Source organism: Podarcis tiliguerta, assembly GCF_965153285.1.
Source record: "Podarcis tiliguerta genome assembly, chromosome: 12".
Classification (NCBI taxonomy): domain Eukaryota; kingdom Metazoa; phylum Chordata; class Lepidosauria; order Squamata; family Lacertidae; genus Podarcis; species Podarcis tiliguerta.
Genome location: NC_139545.1, coordinates 22265007 through 22290150, shown reverse-complemented (window position 1 = coordinate 22290150; position 25144 = coordinate 22265007). Strand labels below are relative to the sequence as shown.

Genomic DNA, 25144 nt, shown 5'->3' with positions numbered 1-25144 from the left:
GTATTGAATTACAAGTTGACCAATTAACTGTTTTAATTTATGAAAAACTAAGGTATATCTCATTTCACCACAAGATGGTGTGTGATATCAGCATTGCTAGGATATGGATAAAAACATGTTGCTTATCCAGCTGGTCTATGAAAGCTTGTGTACTAAAAAGCGATATATTAACTGTTCTATAATGCTCTCTATCTCATTGGCCTGCCTAAGTGAAGAGTCAAATCTCAGTTTCCCTATCATGTCAAAAGGATATACTGTTAAAGGCTGCAATCTACATTTGAAAAGGACCAGTCTTCTCTTGATAGCATTCTCCTCTTCTCTTTACACTGTGCATGTAACTTCTTATTTGTGAATTCGTCTCTAAATGAGACAAGAATCAGTTTGGATAATAAACAATAGACGACAAGCTGTGTGCAAACATCAAGAGTGCAAACAAGCAACCTTCCAGACCTAGAATAACTGATAAGATTGTGACTAGTGTTGATCTTAATCCTCTGTGATCTTTTAGCCCAACAGCTGATGTGCCTGAGAATTAAAATGCATTACCTTGTTCATTACAAAAGGATAGTTAGTTGAATTGGCTTCTTACAACCACCTGTAATGCCCGTTACTTCTTTTATGTAGTTTTGAAATGCAAAACCTACCCAAAGGAACTACTTTTTCAAACCAGATTTTATTTGTATGTGACTGACAATAAATTTGCTATCCCAGTATGATGAAGAGTGCCATAGCAAAGTTTATGCAAAAATAGTACTTAGTAAATATATAGTGTTATCCATTAGTGCTCAAAGCCTTTCATTTTACAAAGATTATAATGCAAACCCATCCAGTTTTGGATATGTCATTGTTAGTGTCCTAATACTATTATGTAAAAAGTGAATTTTGGGTGTTACAAGGAGGAGTATTAAAGGCTTACCACAGGCCAGGAGGAAGCCAAGCTTAAGTCAGGCAGTATTCTGTTGTGTCTAAATTACATAAATTAATACAAATTTATTTGTTTAATTGTGAAATAGATTTTACTAGGTTTTTTTAATGTATATCTATCTGTCCATCTCCTTTGAGAATTGGGCAATGTATACTTTTACTGTAACTTTGAATCAAACTAGACCTTTGGCTATTTTTGTTGCTAAAAACAAAACAAAAATAAGATGCTTCTTTTAGTCTTGCTTTAAAGCTTAATAACAGACTTCCATTATGTAAATTCTCATAATGTGAATTCTAATCTCCTACTTACATTGATGAAAAATGATGCAATTAGGACTTAATTAAGAACTTGTGCTTATTTTTTATATTGTTTTTAATAGTGTGTTAGAGTGTTTTTTAAAGAGCAAAAAAGTAAAACAATTAACAACAGCTTAAGAAAACCAACCTTAAGGGAAAAAAGACATCTATAGTTGATTTAAGCAAAGTCAATAAGCTAAACCTCAAGCCAAAGACAGGTAAAATAATTCAGTGCAAAGTATTAAGTACAACAAAGAATCCGGTGGCACCTTAAACTAACAAAAGCTTTATGGCATAAGCTTTTCTTGACAATACTGCAGTTTATCTAATTCATGGTTATCTTGGGTTGTAGGTGTAAGCCACCTTTCATTGTACAGTAATTGAGAGTACATTGAGTGAAAGAATGACATTAACCTTATTGCGATGAGATAAATGAATAGCTGCCATATAATATAGTTCTGCTGCGGTGAGGCTAGAGGGCCTGCGCCCTTTGCAAGGCCTTTACCATCTGGCCTAGGGGGCAGGGCCTGGACTCACTGGAACAAACCTTGGGGCATTGCTGGGGGTGTGTGGTTCTGCTATTGTTTCCCTTCTTCAACTGTCTAATGTATTTTAAAAGGTGGTCAAGTAGCTTTTAGTCTATGGGGTTTAAAATTCGGGGTGTTTTGTTTGTTTTGGGGTGGTTTTAAAGTTTAAATGGGGTTGTGTGTTAGTTTAATTTGTGTGCCATTGAAAATTATGCTTCTTTTATTATTTTCTAGTAGGTTTATGGGTTTGTTTTGTTGTTTTTATAAGAAAACTTGTTTTGGGATAGGTTTTGGGCTGCCCCCAGAGTGGGCCGTAACCAATAGGATGGCTGGGACAGGTTCTACAGAGGGTGGGATATATTGGGACAACCAATCTCAGTTATCATGGTCAGGAGGAGGAGTTACGCTACAATCAGACCACATCATTACCGAGGAGACAGGTTTAGTTGTTGTTTGAAAACTATCCCTTCCTCCGGGTCTGGTCCTTACCAGAAGGATACTGGAATCAAAAAGGGTGACCCACATGATCTTAAGATGCTGCTGCGCAATGCCAGGTCAATGATCCACAAGACCACTGCCATCCATGACTTGCTCTTGGATGGAGGAATTGACCTGGCATGTGTAACAGAAACTTGGTTGGACATGGCAGATGGGCTTGTTCTTGACACTGCTTGTCCACCAGATTTCTCTTACATACAGCAACCCAGGTCATGTGGGCGGAGGGGGTGGTTGCAGTGATTTTAGGAAGTCATTAGCTTGCACCAGGTGTCCTATTGGGAAGACCCAGTTTTCTGAGTGCATGTTCTGGAAGTTGGGCAATAGGGGCAGTACAGGATTCCTAAAGGAGTACCAACATCCCCACTCCACCAAGGATTCCTTGTCTGAGCTGCTTCAGGTTGTGGCGGATGTTCTCCTGGAGACACCTAGTTTGGTTGTCCTAGGGATTTTAACATCCATGCCAACACAACCTTACAAGAGGCTGCTCGGAACTTCGTGGAAAGCATGACCTCCATGGGGCTGTCCTTGAATCAGTTTGGCCCAACCCATATCTGGGGACATGCCTTAGACCTGGTGTTCACCTCTATGGACGTGGGTGATCTGACACTAATTAAATGTGAAACAAAAGAAGTGCTATGGTCGGATCACTTCCTGGTGCAACTAGATTTCTCCATGACCGTTCCCCTCTGCAGGGAGGTGGGACTGATTAATTGTTATTTAGTCGTGTCTGACCCTTTGTGACCCCATGGACCAGAGCACGCCAGGCACTCCTGTCTTCCACTGCCGCCTGCAGTTTGGGGACATGGACTGATTAATAGACAGTCACAAAGTTTCTGTGTTGCTGTTGTTGACTTCTCTTTTCTTCAAGCAGCCTCTAATATTTTGTTCCTTTTATGGACAGGGCTCTTCCTTTGGCATTTGAACTGAAAATTGTTGTCCTTCTAACTGCATAAATGGCAATCTTGGATCCTCCTTTTCTCCTATGCCCTGCTAAGTTACCAATAGTAATTTGTACAGCAGATGGCAGTAATTCTTTTCTCTCTCTCTCCAATGTAAAGTGTTTAAGGGCAAAAGATGAATAAACAATAAACTGCATGCCAAACCTTTGTGAAAAAATGAGAGTGAAAAAAGGGAATTCATTGTTGCTGACGAACACATTGAAGTCCACACTCATTGAATTGGCTATGTGATTCAGGGATAGCCAACAAATCTTTTATAATCTTAAAACTATGCATTATCAATACATGCATGATTTGATCTCTGCCCAAATTAATAGCGTGTTCAAGAACTTTTGTTTTCAGTGACCTGGTTGATCTTGAAGCTAGAACTCCACCATTAATAATAAAAAAAACTGTCTCTCTTGTAGGATAATTAAAGGCAGATGCATTTAATTATAGTGGATGGTGCAATAATGAATACAGAATACTTATTTCCTAGTCAACTTGAATTTAAATATACACATTTTTAACTACTATGTGGTTTTACTCAAAGAATGGTTATAAGGCACTGGTGTATGTGTGGGGAGTTCCCAGTTGCCTTTTTCTTGAAACATATGAGAAGTTATTCATTCTTCTTGCATTATTATTCTAGCATGGCAATGGTGCCCCATCTTTCCATTGGAAGATAATTTTTCAATTTCATTTTAAACTAAATGAAATTTAGTTTAGTTGTCCTCTTTATGTCTTGCCACCAAACATAACTGCTTAATATTTACTAAATGCCTTGTGTCCATTGTCACTGGTTTATTTCCACTTAATTTCAGCAGCAGTGAAGCAAATGTAGCAAGAGATCTTCAAAGCATTCTATAACACCTGGTGGCCCAGAATGCATTTCTGGAGCAATGCAAGGAGGACACCCACATACTGTAGTTCCTCCTACACTGCTAAACCTCAGAAGGGGCCTCGACTTTCATTGGAAGAGCAGGGGTGCTTCCAGATTACCTTTTGGAGCATTCCATTCTGATTTGTTGCAGTAGATCAGACAACATTGGCTGTTTACTGAGCGTTAATATTGATTCATTTGCTGTGAAGGTAGGCTATGTTGCATAACTGCAAGCATTAACCTAAAATTTCCAGTGTATTTTCTTCTCACTTGCCTTAGTGCAAAAAGTCTGATCTTTTTGGGAAGCAGGTTTGTTGCACAAGATCTCCCAGTAAGCTTTAATTACACAACCTGAACTTGCTGGTGTGTGCCCTGGTTGAAGCCTCCAGAGGGGTGCCACTGAGGCTCCCAGCCTCTGTGTGTATACAAATGTGAAGGGTATGTGTGCCAAATTGGCTTTTTGACCCAGGTGAAACAAAGCCTGGTTTTGCCCCTGCAGAGGAAACTTCCAAAATAATAGTTTTCATCAGCAGGCTTCACCCCTATCCATATCACTCTTCACTGGATAACAGACTGCAATCCTAGGCACACTTAGCTTGAAGGAATCTCCATCAAAACATAGTGCAGGTTACTTCTGAATTAACATGCCTGGGCTTTGGACATACCTGGAAGTGCCACAAACATCCTCTTTCCATGCATCCTCTTTCCATGTTTATGAGTACTGTATGGAGTACTGCTTTTATATCTGTCCTCTAGAGAGATGTCCAAAGTCGTCTACATCTAACTCATGCATGTCCCACAGAAGAGATGTGAAAGTCACTGTTCCCAATGTTGGGAAAACACATGGTTCCCACACAAAATGTTTCCAGGTTTCCAGGGCATGGGAAAGACTCGTGCCTGAAACCCTGGGAATGTCGCTGCTAGTCAGTATCAACAATTCTGAGCTAGATGCTTCAACGATCTGACTTGGTTTAAGGCAGCTTCCTATGTTACTATGTTTCTTGTAAGTGTTAAAAGAGGCGGCACTTGTAGATGACCAATTAAGCCACCTGGATTATTCAGTAGAACCTGCCCCACTTAGTCTGATAGCTGACCTTTTTGTGTAATCTTTGAATTAAGGCATTTGTCAGGAGACAAGCAAAATAATACCATCCAGTAATGTACATCTCTCTCTCTCTCTTTCACTCTCTCTCTCTCCTCTGGATTAACTATAAGTGTCTGTCTTAATGTGAAGTATTAAATAGAGCATTCAATAGTCAGTGCCTTGTAGCCATCTAGGAAACATTTCTTTATTTAATTCATAGAGTCATGATATATATTACAGTAAACTGATGCAGCAGTGTTCAGCGGGGGCGGGAGAAAAAAGAAAACGCTTTCTATGTTGTTTTTCAAAATATGCCATGTATGTTAAATACTGACATCTCCAAGAAAAATACTTCAAAACACACTTTCAGTAATTCCTTGAGGTTTAATAATCATTTGATTTTGAAGTGTAGCTATGTATCAGCATTAACAATAAACATACACTTGTGCTTTTTTAGATCAAAGAGAGCTTGTAAGACATGAGAATTGGAGGCACTTGCTGTCATCCTAACTTCAGGTATGTCTATGCTCACTTTTAAGTTAGAAGTTGTTAGAAGACAGTAGAAGCACAGCAAAATGTACACACAAGTCCCGTATCTGAACCAAGACCCAGACATAACCAGTTTCTCAAGAAGATAGTATTCTAACTTTAGAAATAATTGGTAGGATCCTAGACTCTGTGTTGTTGGCATCTGTCTTGGAAGGTAATAGATTGCATTTCTGGGGGTGAAGTGAAATCAATGGAGAATCACAGCGCCTGCTGTGGCTGCAGAGACCAGTAACTCATAACTTCTGCCTCCAGCATTGTTTTTGCTGCATTATTAGCACCGAACTGACCCCTCCAGGGCACAAGCCTGGGTACTGTGTATGGAGTTTCTGGGCTGCCCAAACACCAAGATCCCCCTCTCAGCCTCATTGATGTCCAAATGAAAACAGAGCAATACATTTGGCACCAGCTTGGCTGCAGGAGTTGCTGGAAGGAGGTATACAAGATGCCATCCAAACACGTTAGGGGCTCTGTTCCAGATTTGTTTAGGGTTTACTCCTTAGCCTTTTCTTCACCTTGGGGTTTACGTCTTGCATATGAGTACAGCTGTAAGGCAGCTGAAGTTTAGGATCAGGGTTTTCCTTCTTCTAAATAGGCTACCTTGATGAGCCCCACCTGTCCCTCATTTCCCTCTGCAGCATATGCGGTAACCACAGGGATGGACTTTGGCTTCTGCTAACTGCTTTCTTGACTATTGGACTAACCTATTGGTCTCGTCTGCTCAATCTGCTGGAGCCTGTCTTAGCATGCAGAGGAAGTCCATAGCTCACCAAGGGCTTGAGATCCATTGGCTACCCTCACCTGGTTTAACTGGCTAGTCAAAGCCATTTCCTGGAGTGTGGCCACTGTCACGTGCTGACAGCTTCTAGGAACCACAGTCATAGCTGAGTGCAGAGTAGGGACCAAAGGTGTACGAACTATCCCAAAAGAAGCACGATGTGTCTCCCACCAGATGTGTGACCCACCAGAGATACTACCTCTCCCCAACACCCATACACCTTAGATCAGGCATTGGCAAACTTGGCCCTCCAGATGTTTTGGGACACAACTCCCATCATCCCTGACCACTGGAGGGCTGAGTTTGCCTATGCCCGCCTTAGATTATAGACCACTTAATTATATAATGTGTGATACAGGAGTAACTTTGATACTATAATGTTCAAATTTCTGGGAATGGAGTATGCCCAGTTTTTGAGTACTATTTTTTGAATAATTCAAACATACACTAATAAACAACTTAAATTTTTCATAGTGCATTTATGAGCTCATACTTGCATTGTCAGCTTGAAAAAATGCCTTTTATATTTTAACCCACACACATTATTTTACAGGGTTGTAAAATAGCGTGTGTGGGCTAAAATATAAAAGGCATTTTTATATAAAAGATGCAACCCTATGCCAACTTATTATATGAAACACATGTCCTTTCCATGTGGGCTGCTTGTTCTGTGTCTTCTTATAGCATTAAACTGATGGTATGTTCAGAAGGCAACCAAACTGTTAGAATTGTTGGGAGCATTTGTGTTTCCTAGTGCACGTATACAACCTTGACAACTATTGTCTGAAGCAGAGAAAGGTGTGCACAGGAAAGATGTAATTTGGCATGGTTGACAGATGTATTGTTTGATATCCATTACCAAACTGTATGTAAAGTGCTCAGTAATTAAGACCTTTATCTCTGTCACTGAAAACTGAGTAGAAATATTTATTGTCATTACTTTTTAAGAACAGCTTTGCATAAACAACGACCACTGCTTAAAATAAGGAGGTCCTCAGGATCATTCCACTAGCTAGGATGAACACAGCTTATAACACCGCATTGGGCATCCTAAAATGCAGTTTTGACAGAGAACTTGCAACCAGGTAGCAGGCATCTTCCCATGACTAGCAGAAATAGCTGAAGTAGGCTAATGCACTTAATTTGCCTGATTTACACAGGTTACAGAATCCAGCTTTTTGTGATGCAGAATTTAGGTTACCTTCATTCAGTATGTGTGTATGTGCACAAGTACCCAGATTTTACAAGTGTCCTATTAACCTAAAATCCTATGCATGTTTAGGCTGAAATTTAGGCTTTCATCATTTTTACCCTCTGCAAGTGTGTGGAACCTACTAGGGTGGCCCACTCTTGAAGGCTGGTGAATCCAGTTTACTTCAAGGCAGCTCTGGGTGATTTTCTAGCTGATATGGATGACACTCTGTTAAAGTTCTGGCTGATTTGTGGGAAATGTAAATGGGCCAAGTCGTTGACAATTGCCAATGAGTGCCCTCCTCTGTTGTAGAGCCTGCTTGGTTTCTTGATATACATCAGAGCTTAGGACAGTGAAAACTCCAGATGAATACAGTTGAACACTATTGAATGCTCATTATCAAGCCTACTCAGTGGCGGCGAAGTCAGCAAAGAAGGAATACTTTGCTTCCTCTGTTGCATCCTCACAGTGCCATCCAGCTGTGCCATCTAATCAACATATAGATTAAGAAGTGCCAAAACATTTATCTAGTTCTTCACTACCATTGTGCTATCTTCTTATATTCAGTGTAATTTTCTCCCAGTAGCATATAAAAATATTAAATGGTGAAGAGCAGATTTAGGATAGAACCCTGCATAGCCCCAATTCATATATTCTCACTGGTCTATTCGCACACAAGTCTATTAATGCATTGGAAGCCTTTCTGGTTTTCAAAACATACAACCAAACACAAATCTAAGAAAGTACCACTGGCAGTACTGGTTGAAATAAGATTTATTCTGGGCTGAACACATGTATTTGGTGAGAATTGTTATTTAAAATGTTACTCCAAAATTTACTCAGAATAAATTATGGAGATTTACTTTGAATTAATCCAGCAACATACAATGGGACCTACGCCTAAGGTGTTGTGCATAGGATGGCAACCTTATAGATCAATCCTAACCATGTCTGCTCATAAGTTTTACTGAATTTAATATTGCTTACTCTCAAGTAAGTGGGAGTAAGACGGCAGCCTTAGCTCTGATTGTTGAAGCATCCTCTGAGCATGCAAGCAGAGCAACAGGCAGTGTCAAGCAGTAACTTATACAGTGGTACCTCGGGTTAAAACTTAATTCATTCTGGAGGTCTGTTCTTAACCTGAAACTGTTCTTAACCTGAGGTACCACTTTAGTTAATAGGGCCTCCCACTGCCGCTGTGCCACCACCGCACAATTTCTGTTCTCATCCTGATGTAAAGTTCTTAAACTAAGGTACTATTTCTGAGTTAGCGGAGTCTGTAACCTGAAGTGTCTGTAACCCATGGTACCACTGTGTGTGCAAGTCTGCCATGTATTAGTCACCATTGTCAAGTCAAATAATATTTTTCTGTAGTTCATAGTTCACGCATTGGCTGAAAGATAACAAGTGATAAATATGTATGTATGAAAGAGCCTTGTGTCATAGTGAGCCACAGAACACATTCTCCATTGCATCTACCAAACACTAATACCAGGTTAAAACTGAATCTATCATTTTTTCTCATAATAGCCCCACCATCTGTTTGCTTGCAAACTAGTTCTCTTAGTATTTCTCTTTGTATTGTTTTGCTATATACAGCACCACACTTTGCTGAGTGATTACAAATATGATGATTGAACAGAAATAGGAAAATATGTGTTTAATTGATATGAATATATATTAATATTACACAACTATATTTATCTATAATAAACATACAGGATTGCAAGTTATCCATATGTATGTATGCATTTGTGTATAACTGTATTTAAATTTGTATAACTGTATTTAACTTTGTATTGTTTTATACAACAATACATTTTTAAAAATGCTAGGGGCTGCCAGGATATGAATCTATTTATTTGCAAGGACAGAGCACTGGAGACTCATGACATTCTTATTTTACTACAGTGGATTTCTTTTTATTTACAAACAGACATTGAGCATAGGGGAGCAGGCAAGCACCCAGACAGCTTGCAGTGGTCTGTAAAGCAGTATCAGTTTCCTCAAAAAAAACCACCCCCCACCTTTGTGCTCTTCTTCCCCAATCTCTGACTCATTCATTCAGATAGCTGTAAAACTCAGATTTCTCTCATTGGCTGCATCTCTACTTCTCGCCCCATTGTATGACATGAGTCTTACTGATTTAGTACCCCTCATTCATCATCAATGCTCGGTAAATAAATGTTTTCTTGCCATCAAATTCCCATTGCATCTTACGCTGGCTCTTTTTTCCTTTTTGATGATTAACTTTTGTTTCCACCATACCAGTCAGTATCAAAAGGTTTATTTTAGAAGCAAATTTGAATTTTCCACAGCTGGTGACTTATTGTTTGCTTTATAAAGGGCATGTACTCTTAATACTTTTCCTTGGGGCCATATATTCCTTTTGTATGACTGTAAGTTAAGTTTTTTGTTTTATGAAAAAGACAGTTCAACCAGTTTCCCATTGATGAGGTGAATTTCCCGGTGCATTTGAACTTTAGTTTTGAAAAGCAATTGAATGAGACAAATGTCATTAGGGTTGGAGTTCATCCCCAAAGCAGACATTAAACTGGACATCATTGGAAGCGTATGAAAAAAATATTATGTGGACTCTTACAAAAACATCCTGCAGTTTCATCAATATAATCACTGCCAGACAATACACCTGACCTACTTGTAATTAATCCTTCTGCACAACAATTTCAAATTTTTCAAAAATTGTCTATAAATCTGTGGCAGTCTAGTTCTGGTGCATAGTATAAACAGGTACCAGGTAAAGTAAGGCTTGTAGGAATGAATTCTATATTTTATCTCTGCACTGTGTGAAGAAGTACTTTCTTTTATCTGTCCCAAATTTCACAACATTCAGCTTCATTGAATGTCCCCAAGTTCTAATCTTATGTAAGAGGGATAATAATATTTCTCTAGCCACATTCTCCACAGCATGCATAATTTCATACACCTCTATAATGTCTTCTCTTACATGTCATTTATCTAAATTAAAAAGGGCGAAATGTTGTAAGCTTTCCTCATACAGGAGTTGCTCCATCCACTCAATCATTTTGGTGGCCCTTTCCTGAACCTTTGCAATATAGTTTTTGAAATGAAGTGACCAGAACTGTATACATGATTTCAAAAACAGTTGCACCACCACTGTGATGTTGGCAATTTTATTTTCAACCTCTTTCCTATTGATCTGTGGTATGGCATTTGCCTTTTTCGCAACTGCTGAGTGCTAGGTCAACATCTTCATCAAGCTATCCACTAAAACCTCAAGATCTCATTTCTGATCAGTCCCCACCAGTTCGGACCTCATTAGTATATATGTGTAGTTAAACAGGGTTTTTGCTCTAATTTGCATCACTTTGCACTTGCTTACATTGAATTGCATTTGCCATTTTACTGCTCAGTTCTTCAAAGATCCTTTGGGAACTCTTCACAATCCATTTTGATTTTAACCATCATGAACAATTTGGTATCATCAGCAAACTCAGTTACCTTACTGCTTACTCCTAACTCTAGTTAATTTATGAACAAGTTAAAAAGCACAGGTCCCGATACCAATCTTTGGGGACTGTCTCCATTTTCTATATCCCTCCATTGGGAGTACTGTCTATTATTCCTTCTGTGTTCTCCCTGTTTCTTAACCAGTTACAGATCTACAAGAGGTGATATGTCTGGAGGCTATCTTCCTCCCTTAGCTAGGAACAGTGCTTTTTTTCTTTAAAAATGTTTAGGAGTACTCTCATTTTCCTACTCATATTGAAATACTGCCCCTCAATGAGGCCAAACTTAGATTCACAAAATGTTTAGGGGTATGTGTACCCCTGTGCCCCCCCCCAAAAGCACTGGTTATAAGCATGAGTTTTAACTCCCAGGTCTTTAACAGTATTGCCACCAAGGCTTTTTTCTACTCGTACTTTATATTAAGCTGCTAAAATGAAGAAGAAGAAGAGTTTGGATTTGATATCCAGCTTTATCACTACCCTAAGGAGTCTCAAAGCGGCTAACAGTCTCCTTTCCCTTCCTCCCCCACGACAAACACTCAGTGAGGTGAGTGGGGCTGAGAGACTTCAAAGAAGTGTGACTAGCCCAAGGTCACCCAGCAGCTGCATGGGGAGGAGCAAGGAATCAAACCCGGTTCACCAGATTATGAGTCTACTGCTCTTAACCACTACACCACACTTTCCCTTGCAGGGATGCACTTTCCCAGGCATGGATTTCAGTGTAGCAAGAAACCTGTACTGATATTGAAAACAAATTCTTCAGCTCTGCTCTTGCTCAAGATTTTAATTTTAATCATGTGTCTCCCCCCCCCCCCCATGGGCAGTCATTTCCTTCCCCCTCAACTCATGGAGTTTATAGAGTTTTAGGGTGGTGTTTTCTTTATAAAGGTGATCTCACTAATCCAACATCTGCCCTACATGATTCAAGCTACCATATGGAATTCACCTTGCTGAGAGGCACTCTTTCTACCTGGTTAACTAACCCCAGGTGCATCCATTTTTCTAGGTGAAAGCTCTGCGAGATCTGTTTTCTAATGCTGGGCTCCAGCTCAGCACAGTTTTCTTTCCAATTCCTGTTTTGGACTGTTCAAATCAACCAGAGGACTCTTTCAGTTCCTTACTAGCTGCCCTGATCTTGGGCCCTGTAACACAGCCAGAGCCAGCAAGCAGCAGACAGCCTTTTTTACTCCACCAAAAGAAATTCTCCTTGAAAAACTGCACAAGGAGTCGCCCCCTTTTTTGAGCAGGTGCCCCTCTCAGGGGCTAGCAAGGGAAGAAATGAAGCAGTTGCTGCTGCTACTAGCATGATCTAAAACTCATTTAACCCCCAGTCTTGCTGCCTTCTCTTATATCAGTGCATTCCCCCACATGGAGTTTCAGATTACTGGGTTCCTCAAAATAGATTCATAAGCGGAAATAGTAACTAAAGAGCTAAACCCCCTCGTTGAAATGGTTTCTATTTTAAGCAGAATGTTAAGAGACTCCTTCCCCACAAAACATGCCAGTCTTCAGCTACTGTGATGAAAACAAAAAACCATTTCCTGGAATTTAACTCTTCAGCTCCCCCACAACTGTTACTGGTATTTAACATGTATTACTGATCCATTGCCAATAGCACACTGAGGGCTGCAAGATAAGGGGCTGAACTCATTGGACCAACTCAGCTTGCTGTTCTGTCCTATGCAACTGGCTCTGATGACAGAATAATTGGTCTCAAGAGGATCACTTCAGTGTCAGAATGATACAGTGGATGGTGTTGGGTATCTTTCAGGGCTCTTAACATTTTATCCTTTCTGCAGCTGGATGCATGAAGGAAAAAGGTCATGGGATGGGGAAAATGAGTAATTGCCAGGCTGTTTCTGCAGTAAGTTCAAGGTTGTTGTTTTAATCTGCTTTCATACCATCCGTGTTTACAAGTTCGCCTGTTGTGTAGAGCAGGGATGTGTGGGAGAAAATAGATCAATATCTACTGGTGTAACCATGAGTGATGTGCAGTAGACAGCAAGTGTTTCTGGCTCCTCCTTACTTGATGGTAGTGACAACAAAATTTTCCTATCCAAATTTGGCAGCTGAAATGGAGAAAATTCATGAGAAGTGGACTTTAATGTGAAAATACTCTGTGTTCAATTCATTTATAGTACCAACAACAAATTCCTAGGTTCAGAGACACTGTATTCTTTAATTCTAACTGCATGTCTTTTGTCCATGGCTCTAGTAGATCTTGGCGTTATAGGAAAAAAACACAAATTTGATCTGAAAAGCTTAAAGTCTTCCCTCTCCTGAAGTAATGCGCAAATGATGTCATCCACCAGATTTGACAACTGTGTTTTATTGATTCCTAAAAGTGATGCGGGTGGTGCTGTGGGCTAAACCACTGAGCCTCTTGGGGTTGCCGGACGGAAGGTCAGTGGTTCCAATCCGTGTGATGGGGTGAGCTCCCGTTGCTCTGTCCCAGTTTCTATCAGGCTAGCAGTTTGAAAGTATGTCAGTGCAAGTAGATAAATAGGTACCGCTGTGGTGGGAAGGTAAATGACGTTTCTGTGTGCTCTGGTTTCCGTCACGGTGTTCCGTTGCGCCAGAAGTAGTTTAGTCATGCTGGCCACAAGACCCAGAAAACTGTCTGTGGACAAACGCCGGCTCTCTTGGCCTAAAAGCGAGATGAGCATCACACCCCATAGTCGCCTTTGATTGGACTTAACTATCCAGGGGTCCTTTTATCCTTACTTTTACCTTTCTTGATTCAAAAAAAGAAAAAGAAAAAAGTAACAGACCTGTGTAGTTGACATTATATAACATGCATGTAAGAAGTATAAAGTTTTAATACTTTAGACATTCAGATTAGGACAGATTTTATGTCACTTTGAGCAACAGGTTGCCATTACCTCTGTGTGAATGTGCTTTCTTACTACAGTACAGTGCCTTATAGGCATGAAGTGTGCTCAGAATAGAGTGCATTGTGAGTGTGAGCGTGTTATTATGTTTATAGCATATTTGTAGCTCTGGAGTTGTTTTGTGATCTTTTATGACTTACGACATCATTTATGATCTCATTACTTTGATCTCCAGCTAATTTAGAAGGTTTGCCACTGATCTTTATGACCTTTATTTGTGCAGTGATTCTGATTCTATTTGCCATAAAAGGTATAGACATAATCCAAAGGAGGCTGCTGAGGTTGCCTCCAGGTCACATAAGAAAGAGTTTTAGATACCACCATTGCAGATATGAGTAGAGCAGGACTGTGTCCATTACCTGAGCAGAACTGAGCAGTAGAGCACATCTGTATCAGTTAACACAGCCTTTGGATGAGGATGTTGGGAAAACAAAAATTAGCATCAGAGGACCGAGTCCCTGCTCAAGAGGCTATCCCATGCAATTAAGTGCTTGATTTGGCCAGGAAGTGTGTCTGAAGTGGCAATTTAAGTGGACCATGTTGCTGGGCATCTGTAAGCTACACTCAACACAGCACTCCTACATGAGGTAAAGGTATAGAAGAAGACATTGCAGGGTTGTTGTATACTACTCTCTCAGCCCAGCCTACAGTGGTGGGGATAAACACAGTAGATAACCCTGCAGGTTTGTTGTAAACACAACTTCTCTCAACTTCAGCCCAACCTGCAATAAATAGGGTCCAATACCTCTGGACAACATGGCAGGGTTCTTGCAAGCCTTCATGAACTATACTGCAGGACTGTCATAAACTACTTCTAAGCAGCTTCCAAGTCTATCCAAGCAACAGCCACTTCCAACCTGCTATTTGAGGTCAGTTAGCTGCGTTGTCTGGAATTTGGATTGGCAAGATTGTTTTTGTTTTAAATCATACTAAATAAAAACTGAGTTAGAAAAAAGTTGGAAGCCTCAGGGGGAGGGGGAGTTGGGCACAAGTGTGTCCACCTCCAGCTGCATTAAAATATTGGGTTTCTCCACTGATATGTGTGGGTGGCTCTCATTTCTGTCCCTTGGGACATAGTTTTTCAGTATGAACCAGGTAGTGACATCCAGGCAATGGTTGTCCCTACAGAGTGTGTGTGTGTGTGTGTGTGTGTGTGTGTGTCCTCCTGTTCCACCTTCTAAATTCTATCCTTCCCTCATATTCAGTTGTCAGTTTTCTCTCTCTTAGTGCTTCATACACACCATATATTTAAAGCACATTACTTACTCCAGAGAATCCTGGGAAGTGTAGCTTACCCCTCACAGAGGTACGATTTCCAGTACACTTAACAAACTGCAGTTCCAAGGATTCTTTGGGGGAAGTCATTTGACTCAGCACAAGTTGATATGGGAGTTGGGGGGTAGTTATTTCCCCCCAGTATATGTATTTTTTGTGTTCTTGGGGGTTAATGGCAGTTTGCTGATTCCTCACTCTTCTCAATGGGTCATTTTGGATACAGAGGCCTAGGGCTATCTTCAGGGAGGCAAATAAGCCTTGGACCCTGTTCTGTAGGGCACACTGTGGCTGGTACTGGTGGCCATGGCTGGCAGCCCTGTTGCCTCCCTCCCATTTGACAAGGCTCTCTCAAACCATCCCTTCCTAGAGGGAGCCTGGGAGGGAGGATGTGGAAATAGAGGACCTCACCAGCAAGGTTGCTGCTAAAGCAATGAATAGTAGGTGGGAAGGAACTGCCACTGCCACTACCATCGGAAGGACAGTGCAGATACGAGGATGTGGGAGCAATGGAAGAGGGTACATAGTGTTATTTGCCCCAGTCCTACACCCCCTAGAGACAGGGCTGTATAAGCATGAACATGGCAAGACTCTTAACAGGTACTAAACAATTTGATTCACACAGGAAGCTGCCTTATACCTAAGCAGACCATTGGTCCATCTAGCACAGTATTGCCTACACTGACTGGCAGTCACTCTTCAGGATTTCAGCCCCACCTAGAATGCCAGGGATTGAAGCTGATATCTTCTGAATGCCAAGTTTGGAGCTGAGATTTTCTTCATGCAAAGCCAATGCACAACCACTGAGCTATGATCCTTCCCCAATGGCCTCTGCACTTTTAACCTCTTTAGGATTTACTTGGGGTGGTTGAGAGATTGTAGTTTTACCGTCCAATGTTAAAAGATCCCGCATGGAACACTAGATCAGTTTCATGAACAATTCCCATGCCCAGTTTGCATATTTCAGCAGAAAGCAAGCAAAATAAAGAGCTAGGCAGGAGCAAATTCCCATGATGAGGCTTATTTTTCAAAACCATAACTTGAGATAGGAATCTGCATTCCAGTTAATCTTACATCTCAAAATGTGGGTACTTGGTATGTTAGGTTTGTGTATGTCACTTCTCTGCTTTAAATAATAATTTAAGAGGGGTGCTGCAGAATAGTGAAACAAAGCTGTTTTTATCTAATCTTAAAGAATGCAGAAACATAGACTCCCCCTTCACATTGCACACTGCCCTCTGAAATTAGGAATTGTCTTTCTGTGGGATGTATCAAGTTAACACAATTGGCGGCAACAGTGAGTAATGCACCTGATGTCTATCATTGGCATGGTAATCAACATTTCCATTATGCTGAAACATAAGTTATTTACTGGATAGCTGTTACTATGTCCCCCCATCTTCCAAAAGTTCCTTGTCATGACCCCGCAGTCCTGATCAAGCCTAGAATTATCGTTTCTATGTGACCTGTATTTTGTCTAAAGAGGGATGTTCATGTTACCAGTGCAGTGAATTTGCCCCCCCCTTTCACAGCTGACCCCCCCAACAGCTGTTCACATCAGCAGGGCATCAGTTCATTTCTGTTGTATACACACCAGGGGTCATAGACGGGGATGTATTTACCCTATGCAAAGGTGTTCACACCTTGGCTAGACATGAATTAGGAAAGGCTTAAGGACTCTAATCAGTGGGAGGCTGGGTTGAGAAACAATACATCAGACAGTAGTATAACACAGTACAGGTGGCATGTATTTTGGATAACGTGAACACAGATTATACAGTGGTGCCCCGCAAGACGGAAAACCCGCGAGACGAAATGGTTTTCCGTTTGCAGAGGCGCTTCGCAAGACGAATTTCCCTATGGGCTTGCTTCGCAAGACGAAAATTGACGAAAATTTATGAGGGGTTTTTTCGCTCCAAAACCCCTTTTTCTGAAGCGCTAAGCTGCTAAAAGCATTTTAGCAGCAAAACAGCTAATCCCTTAAGCCTTAAAAAGCCGTTTTTAGCCCTTAAACTGCCAATAGCGCTAATAGCGCTACTCCGCTAATGGGCTTGCTTCGCAAGACGAAAAAACCGCAAGACGAAAAGACTTGCGGAACGGATTCTTTTCGTCTTGCGAGGCACCACTGTAAATGCATCACTGGGAACAGTGTGTGTTCAGTATACAGGTTGATCGATTAAATAATAAATAATGTAGGTTATTGTAATGTTGGCCACACAGATGCTGGAAACAATGTACCTAGGCCTCCATTCAAAAGTTAGTTCAATTCTTGGCCAGTCAACCCCCTCTATCCTTTCCTAGAGTCTGACATACTTTAGACTCAAAACATCAAGATCTGATAATCTGTGAGAAGAAAAATTAGGAAAAGCCATATTCGGTGACTTCCAGTCCAGTGGCTTCATTTCCAACACAGTCAAGAGACAAAGCAATGCCTTGACACAGCCTTGGTAAAAGAAAAAGCAAGGCACTTGTTCTCAACACTGTACACAACAGTGACCAATGTGGGTACAAAAACCACATTTCATTTGGTGAATTTATCTCCCCGTGGGCTCTCTCACTCCCAGTTAATTCTTGCATTCTCCCCTTTCTCTGCTATTACACTGAAATAATGTAAAGTGGCATTCATCAGTAAGCTAAGCTTCCCAGCCAAATGGAATGGGTGTGATTTGGCCAGAATCCTGCATGTGCTTTGCTTTATTTGCTCCTAATGTTTGTTTTTTCATTTTGATCGTACTGATTTTCTATAAATGAGTTTGCAGGGTCCAAAGGGCATAGAATGGAAGAAACAAATCATAAAATAAAGATTAAAGACCCAGCGGCACCATGGGGCATAGGCAGCTGTTGATTGCGAAACATTACATCCTTGTCACTGCTCTTCCCCCCATTGGTGGCAACACAGCTGCTTCTTGCCCCTCCATTGGTGGTGCTGTAACATCCTCCTCTCTATCCAGAACATCATTTAAGATGTAAAGGGTTGCTTTATATACAGTTTGATGTTGGTTGATATTAGGTTGGCTGCACTGCCATGGTCTCCAGAAGACTGCACACACACACAGCTCCCCCATTAAAAGAAACTAGAGTTGACAAAGCCTCCCCTCATCTGAAAACTGTTGCCTGTCTAGCTCCAGTTGGGGAGAGTCAGGGCTCCTGCTCTGAGGATGTTCCCTAGGGGGACCAGATGCAAACAAGGATGAGATTTCAGTACAGTGGTACCTCGGGTTAAGTACTTAATTCGTTCTGGAGGTCCGTTCTTAACTGTTCTTAACCTGAAACACCACTTTAGCTAATGGGGCCTCCCGCTGCTGCTGTGCCGCCGGAGCATGATTTCTCTTCTCATCCTGAAGCAAAGTTCTTAACCCCAGGTACTATTTCTGGGTTAGCGGAGTCTGTAATCTGAAGCATATGTAACCTGAAGCGTATGTAACCCGAGGTACCACTGTATCCCTAATAGACAGATGGTGCTGTCTGCACTGGTTAAAAGTCCCTCTTCTGTGCAACTATCAACTCCTAGCCTAGCTGCAATATTGGGAGCCAGATTGGGAAGTAAAGGACAGAGTGGCAAGGTAAGGTAGGTGAAGGTTCAGCTGCCTTCAGCCATGGGCACCTTTTGCTCGGAAATTTAGATTTCCCATAGCTCTCATCTGCTATGTGAATGGTGCAGAAATGCTAGCTTCTTCAGATGAACATCTCCAGCAAGGGGCCTTTTACATCTGTAGTAGCTTTTTTAGAACTCTGGAAAATTGGGTGTTAAGCAGGTAGGCATGCTTTGGGGAAAGCAGCCTTGTGGGTCAAATGAAGAAGCCTGACATGTCAAATCTGGCCGACGGACCAGAGGTTCCCCACCTGTAATAGTGAAAGAGCAAATAAGACATTCCTGAAAACTTCCTAATTGCAGTAGAAAGGCTGGAAAAATTCTCTGCTTATGGCAGGTTCTAACTGGCTCTATGAATGAATTTCTACCCTGCCATGTATTCAGATATTCCCAAGAGAGGCAGACCACTCTACACCACCTTCTTACTATTTTCCATATCAAACCTTTTAGTGCTCCTACTGGTGACTCATATAGTCAGTGGCTTTCATTAGAATGTACCTGAGAGCTTAATCCAGCAGATAGATAGCTGTAGGAGCTGTTTTTCTTGTAGTGATTCACCTAATTGATTTCAATTAGACTAATATGAGTAAAATAACTGGGGAAGTATTTACACACTTAAGGCTCCAAGATGCTGTGCTATAGGCTGGCACTTTACTCTCCTCACCTTGCCTCATGGGCGGGTGGACCTGCAAATGTGGTTGCATATGTAGAAAACAAGAATTCCTGCCTGTGCTGAAATGTTCTGCTTAGGGGTTTACTCACATGAATAAGTTAATATAATATTTCATTGCCCGATAGATATACAAACAACTTACATTGGAGCTCCTCTTGCGACTGGCTCTTTCGCTAGAGATAACCTCTAAATTAATGAAGTGTCTCTAAATGCCAGCAATCACTGCATCTCCCTTTTCCTCCCAACTAGAAGCAACAACAAACACTCAAAAACATTAGCCCAACTGTCATTTATGATAAATGTTCCGAAGATTAGATGTTCCCAGCATATCGCCCTAATGTGAGTCTTTACCATACAGTTCCTTTCCCTGTGGCAGTCTTTTCAGAAAGGTTCTTGGAGAACAGCTCCCCTTTTCTGGGGGAGGAGTTCCGGGACTTCCCAGTGACCGGGGGTGGGCAGAGGGATGCTGCCCATGTCAATAGGACACCCAGCCGCATCACGCCCCCTGCTGACCATCGGGTTAGCTGGGGGGCGTGGCCACTTGCCATTTAAACCGAGGAGTGGCTGGGAGAGTGACCTCCATTTGTCCCCTTCGTCGGATCTGGGCCGGTTCTCCTGCGGGCTTTGGCCTGGGCCTCGCCATGCAGTCATTATGGAGCATTCACCTTCCTCCCTGATGTTCAGAGCCTTTGTTCTTCCAGGGATCATCTCTATAACCCCATCCCTATCCCTTCCATTTACTGTAGGAATGTGTCTCTCAATTACAGCACTCACTACACTGTTCTTGGTGCTTTGCCTAGGACAGCAGAGGACAGATCTTGATCTCCTAGGTTGCTAGATGATTTGCAGTAAGAGATTATGACCCCGAATTATTTAACAATAGGAACGACCAAAACCTGCTAAATTAGACAAATTATCTTTTTCTGTTATAGCTCAGATGAAACAGATGTATATTTGTATCTTCAGATCATATAGCCACTACACTACCCTGCCACAGTTACATAGTTGGTGGAGGGAGTTATAAATAGCAAGTTCACAAGGAAAGGGAACAAGCTTTTGAGTTCTCCAGAATGCTTCATCAGGCTGGATGATAAACCAGGTAAATAGGGAGAGAAGGGGGGTGGCGGAGTTAGCTGGTGGCAAAGCCATGAGTCTGTATCATCTTCTTCTTCTTCTTCTTCTTCTTCTTCTTCTTCTTCTTCTTCTTCTTCTTCTTCTTTCGTAGCCGAGTAAGATTGTCTTCCATAAACACGGTTTTAACCATGAGTCCGTAAGTGACTGTGGAGGCCAATTCTAGACCTGCATGTCCTTCCACAGGGGGGACATTGGTTCCCGGGCGGGAGTTGATCACGGTGTGGATTTGCCAAGCATGCCTTCCTCTACCTACTTCTAGCTACCATCCCAAACATACCAAACAATCCATTGTATATAGCCAGGCCCTACGTTACAGCCGCATCTGTTCCAACTCTACAGACAGAGACTCTCACCTAAGAGATCTACAGCAAACCTTTTAAGAACTAAAATATCCACCTGATGAAGTTAAACAACAGATCAACAGAGCCAGACGAATACCCAGTCAACAGAGCCAGACTGCTGCAAGACAGACCCAAAAAAGAAAATAACAGAACACCACTAGTAATCATATACAGCTTCCAAGTTAAAACAGTTCAACGCATCATCAGATATCTACAACCTCTCCTAGACAATGACAGTTCTCTTTCTCAAGCTCTGGGAGGAAGACCTTTCATTGCCTACAAACAGCCACCCAATCTTAAACAACTCCTCACCCACAATAATACAACAACCAGACTTAACATGGACACTGGTATCAGAGCCTGCAATAAACCCAGATGCCAACTTTGCTGCCACATATACCCGGACAACACTATTACTGGCCCGAACAATATCAAACATACCATCTCAGGACTATTTAATTGCTCATCTTCTAACATTCTGTATGCCATCAAATGCCAACAGTGCCCTTCAGCCCTCTATATTGGACAAACAAGCCAAACCCTACGCCAAAGGATAAATGGACAGAAATCTGATATCGGGAATCACAAGACAGAGAAACCAGTAGGAGAACACTTCAGTCTCCCAGGACATTCTATACAAGATATGATAGCCATGTTCAAATATATAAAAGGATGTCACATAGAGGAGGAGGGAGAAAGGTTGTTTTCTGCTGCTCCAGAGAAGCGGACACGGAGCAATGGATCCAAACTACAAGAAAGAAGATTCCACCTAAACATTAGGAAGAACTTCCTGACAGTAAGAGCTGTTGGACAGTGGAATTTGCTGCCAAGGAGTGTGGTGGAGTCTCCTTCTTTGGAGGTCTTTAAGCAGAGGCTTGACAACCATATGTCAGGAGTGCTCTGATGGTGTTTCCTGCTTGGCAGGGGGTTGGACTCGATGGCCCTTGTGGTCTCTTCCAACTCTATGATTCTATTCTAAGATCTCAAAGTAGCTGTCTTCTTACAAAAGAATTTCAGAAATAGACTGGAAAGAGAAGTTGCTGAATTGCAACTTATTACCAAACTTAAAACCATGGAGAGACCTGGTCTGAATAGAGACATTGGATTCTTATCTCATTATACATGATAAAGCTATTTTTAGCCATCTCACCCCTTGCTTTTTCCTGTAAGACCAATTGCAGTCGTTAACAGTCGTCAACAGGTTTACCACACCTATCAGCTAATCACCCATTCCCACCACCCTTCTGAGTAATACCCCTCCCCACCCTCTAACTTACCTTGCCAACAAAGGTCCGTATAGTTAAAGCCATGGTTTTCCCAGTAGTGATGTATGGAAGTGAGAGCTGGACCATAAAGAAGGCTGATCGCCGAAGAATTGATGCTTTTGAATTATGGTGCTGGAGGAGACTCTTGAGAGTTCCATGGACTGCAAGAAGATCAAACGCATCCATTCTTAAGGAAATCAGCCCTGAGTGCTCACTGGAAGGACAGATCATGAAGCTGAGGCACCAATACTTTGGCCACCTCATGAGAAGAGAAGACTCCCTGGAAAAGACCCTGATGTTGGGAAAGATTGAGGGCAAAAGGAGTAGGGGACGACAGAGGATGAGATGGTTGGACAGTGTTCTCAAAGCCACAAACATGAGTCTGACCAAACTGCAGGAGGCAGTGGAAGACAGGAGTACCTGGCGTGCTCTGGTCCATGGGGTCACGAAGAGTTGGACACGCCTAAACGACTAAACAACAACAACAACACCCTCTAACTTCTGTTTCAGTGTATCTGAAGAAGTGTGCATTCACACGGAAGCTCATACCAATAAACAAACTTAGTGGGTCTCTAAGGTGCTACTGGAAGGAATTTTTTATGTTCCAAATGCATTTGTTGAGGATGGTATTCAATTAAATTTTAATCAGAGTAGACCCATTGAAATTTAGCCATGCTCATGAATTTCAATGGGTCTGCTCTGAGTAAAACTTACATTGATAATTACCCAATGTCTTTTATCATAGTCATTGACAGCCAAACACTATTTCAAAGATAGCAATACAATATCCAGAGCACAGGTAACATGGGGAAGGTAAACAGGGCATAGGCTATTGCCAGGGGAATATCTGTACAGATGTGGCTTTCTTTAAATACACACACACACACACACACACACACACACTCCCTCTCAAGAGAAATGTGTGTTCCAGCACTGAAAAGATGCTTAGGTCACCACTTAGCTCAATAAATTTTCCTGTTGCTTATCTCTACCAACTGCTTGAACATTTCTTACAAATTTTATCTCATCTATATAGGAAAGAGAATAAAAAGTGATAAATGTGGTAGATGGTTGCTGGATTTCTAAAGATCAGCTATAGTTCTGGCAGCAAGGATGTATTGAAGACTTGTCTTCTGAGGCCTCAGGTGGTGTGATAAAAGATTTGACAACCTGCTGTGTGGCATGATCTCCATCATTTCTTGCTTAAGTGCAAGAAATTGAAAAGCAACACTCTCAAGACTGACTCAGCTCCTGTTTTCTAAAAACAAAAATCCTTACACTGTAGGGTTGCCAACTTCCAGCCAGACACAGCCTTCTATGTCCTCCTCGTAGCACCTGCTTGCCATGTGACCCAATACCTCTACCCTCATAAAGTGGAATTAACTGCACCACACAGGGTAGCCTAACTCAAGAGGGAAGCTCTGTTTTTAGTACCATATGCAGCTGCATAGTGTTTGAGGAAGTGGAGAAGTTAAAATAAACAAGCAGTTCAAGATTGTGTGAATAGGACAAAGGAGGGATTAATGACATGCCTGCCAGTGATGTCATAGGCACTGTCCAATAGGGTCCTGCAACATTTGCATACCCACTGTCCCCAGCAAGTAACAGGAAGCACAGCAGCTGTGTTTTATGGGGCAAACAACAGTTAAACATATTTCACTTATGATACTAGAGGCCCAAGTGGCACCTGCAGCATACAGCAGATTCCACCAGATGGTGCTGGTGTGCCAAATGCGACCCCTCCTGGACAGAAGCAGCCTGGTCATAAGTATCTGGTAACCTTCAGATTACCAGGGACGCGGGTGGCGCTGTGGGTTAAAGCCTCAGTGCCTAGGGCTTGCCGATCGAAAGGTCGGCGGTTCGAATCCCCGTGGCGGGGTGCGCTCCCGCTGTTCGGTCCCAGCGCCTGCCAACCTAGCAGTTCGAAAGCACCCCTGGGTGCAAGTAGATAAATAGGGACCGCTTACTAGCGGGAAGGTAAACGGCGTTTCCGTGTGTGGCTCTGGCTCGCCAGAGCAGCGATGTCACGCTGGCCACGTGACCCGGAAGTGTCTTCGGACAGCGCTGGCCCCCGGCCTCTTTGAGTGAGATGGGCACACAACCCTAGAGTCTGTCAAGACTGGCCCGTACGGGCAGGGGTACCTTTACCTTTACCTTTAACCTTCAGATCAGATTGCTGCAACTCTGCTATAGGCGGGACTACCTTTGAAGAGTGCTTGGAAGCTGTTGTTACTCCAAAATTGTGTAACTGCTGGGCTACAAATTGGGACCAGGCAATGGAAACTATCTCCCTGGTTTTAAAACAGCTGCACTGGCTGCCATTTCATTTCTGAACTCAAAGCAATGGGCTTGATGATGAAAGCCCTATAGAGATTGGGAGCTGGGTAACAAAAGGACCACATTGCCCCACATAAGCTTGTCCATGTGTCAGGTTATCTGCTGGCCTGTATTGCACCTTTACATACCGTATGTGGGTTGTAACACACATGTCCAACTCACAGGTGGACTCTGCATTCATTTCTACTGTGCAGGTTAAAAGCTTTCTGTGTTGGGACATCATTGGCTTCTGTGTCCCGAGTGCACTAAAAATATACATACTTGGTTCTGAAGCATTTAAAAAAACAACAAAAAACAGGAAACAGTCATTTGCAGAGGGTAACTGTCTTAATTTGTTGCAGCAAAAACAGTTATTCTGTCATCTTAAAGACACATTTATTGTAACATGAGTTTTCAAGGTCTGCAGTCCACTTCATCTGATGCACTATGTGTTTGTTTACATTTTTATGCTGCCTTTCCTCCAAGCAGCTCAAGGCTGGCA

At 42.0% G+C, this 25144-nt stretch overlaps 1 protein-coding gene across 5 annotated transcripts in view; it reads left to right on the top strand.

Moving 5' to 3' along the window:
- PLCL2 (phospholipase C like 2) overlaps nt 1-25144 on the top strand; it is a 140152-nt gene that overhangs the window by 8331 nt on the left and 106677 nt on the right. For 3 of the 5 annotated variants that reach the window (XM_083404677.1, XM_083404676.1, XM_083404673.1), the window contains exons 3-4: nt 4009-4276; nt 5609-5667. The exons of 1 other annotated variant lie outside the window; for it this stretch is intronic. The gene's annotated coding sequence lies outside the window, so the exon portion shown is untranslated. The remainder of the gene's footprint in view (nt 1-4008; nt 4277-5608; nt 5668-25144) is intronic. One more of the 5 variants, XM_083404672.1, reaches the window with a different exon arrangement.